This window comes from Limulus polyphemus, unplaced genomic scaffold (genome assembly GCF_000517525.1).
Source record: "Limulus polyphemus unplaced genomic scaffold, Limulus_polyphemus-2.1.2 Scaffold327, whole genome shotgun sequence".
NCBI classification, from domain to species: domain Eukaryota; kingdom Metazoa; phylum Arthropoda; class Merostomata; order Xiphosura; family Limulidae; genus Limulus; species Limulus polyphemus.
The window spans coordinates 332,203-339,666 of NW_013665937.1; the positions used below are offsets into that span (position 1 = coordinate 332,203).

At 33.3% G+C, this 7,464-nt stretch overlaps 1 protein-coding gene across 2 annotated transcripts in view; it reads left to right on the forward strand.

The window, feature by feature from the left end:
- Positions 1 to 6,042: 6,042 nt before the first annotated feature.
- LOC106457409 (general transcription factor IIH subunit 1-like) overlaps positions 6,043 to 7,464 on the forward strand; it is a 21,674-nt gene continuing 20,252 nt past the window's right edge. Inside the window, exon 1 of one of the 2 annotated variants that reach the window (XM_022383326.1) lies at positions 6,043 to 6,118. The gene's annotated coding sequence lies outside the window, so the exon portion shown is untranslated. The other variant, XM_013916823.2, reaches the window with a different exon arrangement.

A 7,464-nucleotide genomic window follows, 5' to 3' on the forward strand; every position in this document is an offset into this window, starting at 1 on the left:
TGGGGGTGGGTGGTAATGACTAGCTGCCTTTCCTCTAGTCTTACACTGCAAAATTAGGGACGGCTAGCGCAAATAGCTTGTAGCTTTGCGCGAAATTCAAAAACAAACAAATAACTACTAATCAGCCTAAACCTTTTAGCGTAAACTAATACAGGCTTGCTCAAGTGTTTTAATAAACACATTAAACTTTTAGTACTGAGCTCTACTTTAGTTCGTTATGGACTAATATAAGCTTATTTACAAAATAAGATCATATTTACACTTTTAGTTCGACCGAAGAATACTGTCCGATATCATTATTAGGCCCAGGATACATCTGTTATCACAATATGTTTTGAAACAACAGGCGTAACAAATATTTTCAAAAGGATTGTGCTGCCATCTACTAACTATTAAAAAAAAGATTAAATAAATTTCTCACCTATATCTAAACATTTGACATACTCAGTCGCATATAAATAGATATCCAGTCATCACTTTTTCAAAAATTAAACAAAATATTTTAAGCTGAAATGAAATAGGACGAAATTATATTAAAGGCAATTAAAATATAATTTCGTCCTATTTTATTCGTCCATAACGAACTGAAGTAGAGTTCAGTACTAAAAATGCAATGTGTTTATTAAAACAGTTGAGCAAGCGTGTACTAGTTTACGCTAAAAGGTTTAGGCTGATTGTTTTGAAAATCTAAAAATAAAAAAAAACTTTTCAAAAATGAACATTTCTATTAAGAAATTACCAAATTGAAATTTAGATTTTTCTTTGTATTTTATATGATTTGTCGACAAGCAAATTTTGAGTTTCAGTGCAAATACTCATTTTTTGTTGTTGTTTTTTTAAATTTACTTAAAATATTTTTAAAAAAGTAACTTCAAAAAATAAGTTGTGCATTCTAAACAATCGACATACACATAGCTAGCTAGATAGATAGATAGGTGGAAAATAAATGCGTATCAAAATTACAGGAACATTAACTTAACAAACTGAGTAAGTTTAAATTTTAAGTGTAGCTTATGAGTTAAGGACAAATGTAAATATTTAATTCGTACATGATTAAACTGCGAAAAATTTTCAACTTCGTACATTCATTTCTCGTAAAGCTTTATTGCCTCCTTCACTGTTACTTTAAAATACTTTTCTCGTTTTTATTCTATTTTTTATATTATATCCTTTGTCTCCTTTAATCTCATTTCCCAAAAGTTATGTACACTTGAATACGGTTTCTTGGGTATCACAATAAACATGCTTATAGCTTTGATCATCATCTGCACTGCATAGAAAATTTCGTATATTTTTAAACCAAATATTTTCAGTTCCTTAAACTGAACAATAATAGTAAGGTTTACGACAAACAACATTAACATACTGTATAATGATAAAACTTATATATATAATAGGATTATAAAGACAAACCAATTACTATTATGGTAACAACATTAAAATATGTACACTTGGAAGGTTGCTTTATCTTAGACGATTTACTTTACTTGCACTCAGAAGTTCATATTAACAATATACGGAATTGAACAGGTTATGTACAATTAAGGAGGATGCGCACAAGATGTTCGGAAAATGTGATAAAAAATTGTTTACCTGTGTTTCAGAGACATTGCACTTTGATTATTTTTAGAATCTGACGCAGAGATATACAAGGACTAACTGTGCATAGCCGAACCTAATTTCGAGAGGGATGGCGGCTGTTTTACAGACCCCTCCTCCCGCCAATTTCTGAGTTACTCTTGCCTTATCATTTGTGGTTTTACTTATTTGTTTTAGTGCAAAGACACACAATGGGCGATCTATGCCCTGTCCACCGCGGGGAATTGAATCATAGTGTTTAGCTTTGTAAGTTCGTAAACTTACCACTGACCCACCGGGGCATTTGTTTCATGAAATAGTAGCATTTGACCGTCACTCTTACAGAGAATGCTCCACTGTCCCCAAAAACGATTTTGCTCAAATCAAACTAGGAAGTTTTATTACACGTCGCTACATGGCGCTGTTCTTAGATTAAACGCTTTAAATCACTCTATATGTAAAGAAAAGTTGTACTTCTGTCTGGTGCCACAAGTTCGTGTTAGTAACTAGCTTAACCGATTTCGATGCTGTTTGACGAAGGACCCAACCTATATTTAACTATATGAGCAATCGAAGGAGCTATTCGAGTTTAGCAGCAATTTCAATTTGACTGCCTTAATGCCGCAAACAATGGATCAACTAAGTAATGATGTCATTAGCAAAATACGTGAAGCCAACGCTAAACGAAAGTAACGTTTAATTTCGGGCTTAAAACATAGATAGATATCTTTGCATTGGACGAACGGTTCGTGAGCTGTGCCTCAAAATAGTAAAAGGCATCCCACACCTCCATCTATAACATTACTCTTTAAGCTCTGTATTGTTGGATGCCTTTTATAGTGAAATTATATATGAATATTATGCAGACTCAGCGCTAACTATAGCTATTAAGCTTCCCTAAGCAGATTTTCAGTATCTGCCCCATTCAGTTTTACTTTCAACTGTACCATAAAACCATAAGATTACAAATGAAATAGATCATTATCAGATGATTATTCAAGTTTCTCAAATATTTTGCCCGTGTTTTGTTAGGAGTATAATCCTGTCATGGTCTTCACTGTTACTGATCAACAAATTAAGTGCATCCTCATATTCCTCACATATTGTTCTAAATGAACTATAAAGCCAAGTTTTGTTACTGATCATTCAAACACTAGATATACATCTCTCCACATAGCTCATACCCATGCAGTCACATCGTTCCTGACTGAGCAATCTGTTGCTATGATCAGTGTAGGTCTCTGCTTATATATCCATATCATAACTTTAGCCGTGTTGATCTCTCCCTCCCCATCCTGCTGCCATGTTTCATTGTGTTTAACTTAATGGCATCTGCTTAGGCCAATTCAATACTTTCGATGCATCTTTTTTGGTCTTACTGATCCATGACTTAGCTGATTTCAGTCTCTGTGTTTTTGTTTCATCTGCTCATTCTCTCCCTCTCAAATGAGGATATAGTGGGTGAGAAATTATTGTGATACCTCTGAGTAGTAATGTTGCTCAAACCAAGACAGGTATGTTGGTTTTGCTGATCCTATTGCTATTTTTATCGCTGCATTATGGACCCTCTGTAAAGTCATTGCTGTCTTTGCCGCTGAAGCACACAAATGGATTCCATACTCCATTCTGGTCATTCCTTTTGCTTTCAACAGATTGATAAGTCTCCTTTGCTTTTTTCTGGGCTGAAGCATCTTTGAGAATAGTAAGACTCTTCACTAGTTTCTGTCTCAGAATAACAATATATGCAGATATTGCTATTCTGTGGCCCATCACAATACCCAGAAAAGTAACAAAACTCTTCTGTCCATATATATCAGTGTGAAGAGAGAGTTGTCTGTTTGAGATCTGATATCCACCATCCAGTTGGCTTTATCTGGTTGGATAGACATTTTTCTATCTATAGCCCACTGACATAGGTTTTTGCTGGCTTCTTACAGGTCCTCTACCGAATCCATTGGCGAGTGTAAAATGCTTGCGACAATTATATCGCCAACACACATATATAATGGTGTCATTTCAGGGCCTTCTAATACATTGGCTATTGTATACGTTGAAGAGAACTGTACTCAGTAGGTAGCCAAAGCTGATTTCAAAAGTTTAAGGTTTATATATGCCAAATTTCAACTGACAGCTCCTGGTATTTAACACAGCTAATGTACATCATATGAAAATGTGTGAGACTCCCAAGACCTTTAGCTTCGCTGCCAAAATGCCAATATCCACTTAATTGTAGACATCTTCAAGGTCAAATAGAAGTGTTGTAATGTCTGTTATACACTACTGGATGTTGTGTATAAGTACCTCAACGTTTTAGGTTGTTAATCTCTTTGGTCCTGCCTCTTTCATCTTTGTAAGCAAACAGATTATCTTCTCCATGTCCCACACGAATCTTAAGCTGCTACCCATGAGCTTTACCCATATATTTGTCATTTCTATTGTTCTATATCTATTCAGTATGCAATGTTCTCTAAAGGGTTTGGCCACCACAGCCATAGAACAATAATGTAGATAATGTCTTTCTCTATTTTCCCATCCATCAGTGACAAATTGATTACCTCAGCTAACTCTGCTTTCCCTTCAGTGGAGAAGATTTTGACTAGTTAATTTTGAAAATTGTATTCTTTATTAGAAGCAATTTTTTGAAACAATAATTTTTATTATCTAATAAAATATAATTGTCTCAACCAAATACACGTATGTGTGAAGTTTTTAATTTATATAAAAATTTGAGTTTCTTTGTTCTCTTTTTGGGCAAAACTACGTACTGGATTATTTGCACTGTGTCGTTCACGAATCCCGACTTTTAGCTATAAACCCTGAAGTAGAGTCATTTAAAAAACACGCTAATAATACAAACCTTTCAAGACTAGGTTCCAAAATGTTAAAATGTTTCAAACTTTTGCATTTCTTTTATTAAATGTTACCTGTTATTGCAATTATAGCGTTCAAGAGTGTCAAAATGACAAAACGTTGACAAAATTATTGCTTGCTTTTGTATTAGAAAATATATTACGCACTAATTAACATGGCTTTTTTGAAAATTTAAACTTCATAGAAAAACACACTGGAATAAAAAATTAAACAAATTATAAAAGTATAAACCTCATAACCCAAGCACTTTCGGTAAGTAAACTTTCATTAATTCTTCATGGACGAACTGAAAGCAACCCCAAAAAGTTGAGCTAAACAAGAAAATTTTGTGAATAATTGATAAACGTCTTTAATTCAGGGAAATCATACTCATTCAGACTTTCTTTCTTTTTTAAACGTAGGTTTTCTATGTATTAATTTTTTAGGCTGGTTCTTTAAATTGTAATTGTTTTAAATTGTTGTTGGCCAGAAGTTGTTGACGTCACATGATGTACCTGACTTAATGACTAAGAGCCTTCTTGAAAGTTTAAGAAATGATTTGAGCTATATAAAAAGCAAGTTAGCTAAAGTAGTTCATTATTGATATGCAAGCCCGATGTACTGTATGATTGATTACTGAGTAGCGAATTTGTTAACTAACTTGTATGTTAATGTACATGGTCTGGTGGTTAGAGCGCTAGATTCACACTCTGTAGATTGGCAAGTTCGAACTCCATCATTCACCGAAAAGGTAAGCCTTTTCGGTCGTGAAGGCGTATAACGTAAAGGTCAATCTTACTATTCTATTAGAGTGACTTAAACTATGGTGGAGTGTGGTGTTTATTAATATTAGTTCCATTTCTACCCTTTCTAATACACAGACAGCTAACGCAGATAACATTCGAGTAACTAAGAGTGAAATTTAGCAAAACCAGAAACAAACAAAAAATTAATCTCAATAGATAGCTAGTTAGTTCGGTTTTGTAAATACTGAATTTCTTTTTCGACAAAAAATAAAGATAGAAGAAACGCCTTACTTCGGAGAAAGCTAACAAGCAAGTGAATTTGTTGTAATATCGTTCACAGTGAACTTAGATTTATCGGTATATGTCAGTTAAACCAATTTGTAGAACTTTTGTCCATGAAACGCCGGACCTAGCTTTGCATTCGCTTTGCTTTAATCGAATAATACAAAAGAGCCTACCCAACAATAGAAACCACTTCGACAGCATAAAAACAACTATGCTATAAAGTTTGTCCTGTTCATTAAATTAAAGAAACGTTGACATTTCCTTTTTAATTATACTTTCTGTTTCTCTCAATATTTCAATTTACAGCCAAAAGTATTGAAAAGAGAGAGGATACTCCTAGTTAGACTGATATATAAGATTAACTTAAACACAAAGCCACACAATGGGCTATCTGTGGTGTGCCCACCGCGAGTATCGAAACCCAGTTTTTAGCGTTATAATCCTTGAGAATTACCGCTGAGTCATTAAATTAACTACATAATTGACTGGTTAATATTGAGTTCTGTTCTCTGTAGGTAGTTTCCTTTTTGTTTCCACGACTACTCACCAGGGTTCCTGTTTCATATCATGCCTTAATAGATATGGCGGCTTACAGCTGACATTGGAAACTGTGTTAAATTTTGTATTCTTATGTTTTCGAATAAAAATATTATATTATCGTAAGTTATTTTTGTCTTCTAAGTTTGTAAAATGCTTTTAGGTAAATTTTTATCTTATTAGTGTTGCCAGTAAAGCATATGAAACTGATGTTTTGTTATACTGTAGTGTTAAGTATTAATTCTGGGCTCACTACAGTACTAGTAGTAGTAGTACTAACGCCCGACTAGCACTAGTTAGTGCAGTGGTCTGAAGAGCGCGTTGGCACTGTGTGGCTCGTTTATTTGTTTCTATTACTATTAGGTATTATGCCTATGGCATTGAAATGCATTATCCGTAATATAACCAGTCCAAAGGTAAGTTAGTCATAGGTCCTTATATTTTTATTAGTTTTAACTACAGCCTAGGTTTTCTTTGTAAACTATGGTTCGTTATTATAACATATAAGCCTACAGAAAAAAGGATTCACAGCTTCATACAAAAAGAAAAATGGGGGAAGTTCAAGTCAAGTGTTACTCACTTACTGTCAGTGTCATTACCATGAACAATAACAGCTTATTTTAGTTGTAAGTGTTTTATCAGTATAGGTAATTAATTATTAATAGATTGTTAAGTTTTGTATGGAATTTTTTCAAATATTTCATGCAAGCAAAGTCTTCAGCTTGGAACAGTAATGGTTATGTGGATTTATACGGACTTAGTATTTTTACTAAAAATTTTAGCATGGCACTATTTTTATCATTCAGATCTGTTTCTTAATTATTCTACAGAAGATTTTGCTAACTCTTGTTTGCTTTGAATCATTCAAATTAGTATTGAAATTTATAAACAAGAAAGGACATAAGTGTGGTGATATAAGGCCACTCAGCTCTTTCACTATTTAAACCACTAAAAGCAATAACTTAAATGAAGTGTAATTATTACAACTATATTATACCTATCTAACAAAAATGTGAATAGTTAACAGCACAAGTTACATCACCAAGAAGATATTCTGTAAATTCATAATTAACAAAAATAAAATGTATGGACAATAAGGGATCAATTGGTCCCTCACGGCTGTCATGGAGAAAAAGTAAAAACTTTCTACAAAAAATACAGCTATGATAAAGAACAAGACTAGATCTAGGCCTGCAACGAAATATTTATTACCCTCTGTTTCTAATGCCATCAATCCACAACTCACACATACAATTCGTAAGGAAATAAATTTAAATCTTAACATTTTCAATGACGAGAAACTCACTTTGAGACTAATAATGCTTGGAGATGGCTTGAATGGATAATGAAGAAAAACTTTAATTAAAGTTTCATAACAGCAAATGTACAACGTTTTGGCAAGGTTTTGTCATCATCGGGTACAAGTAATTTACACTGACACAGATGTGTATATATATATATATATATA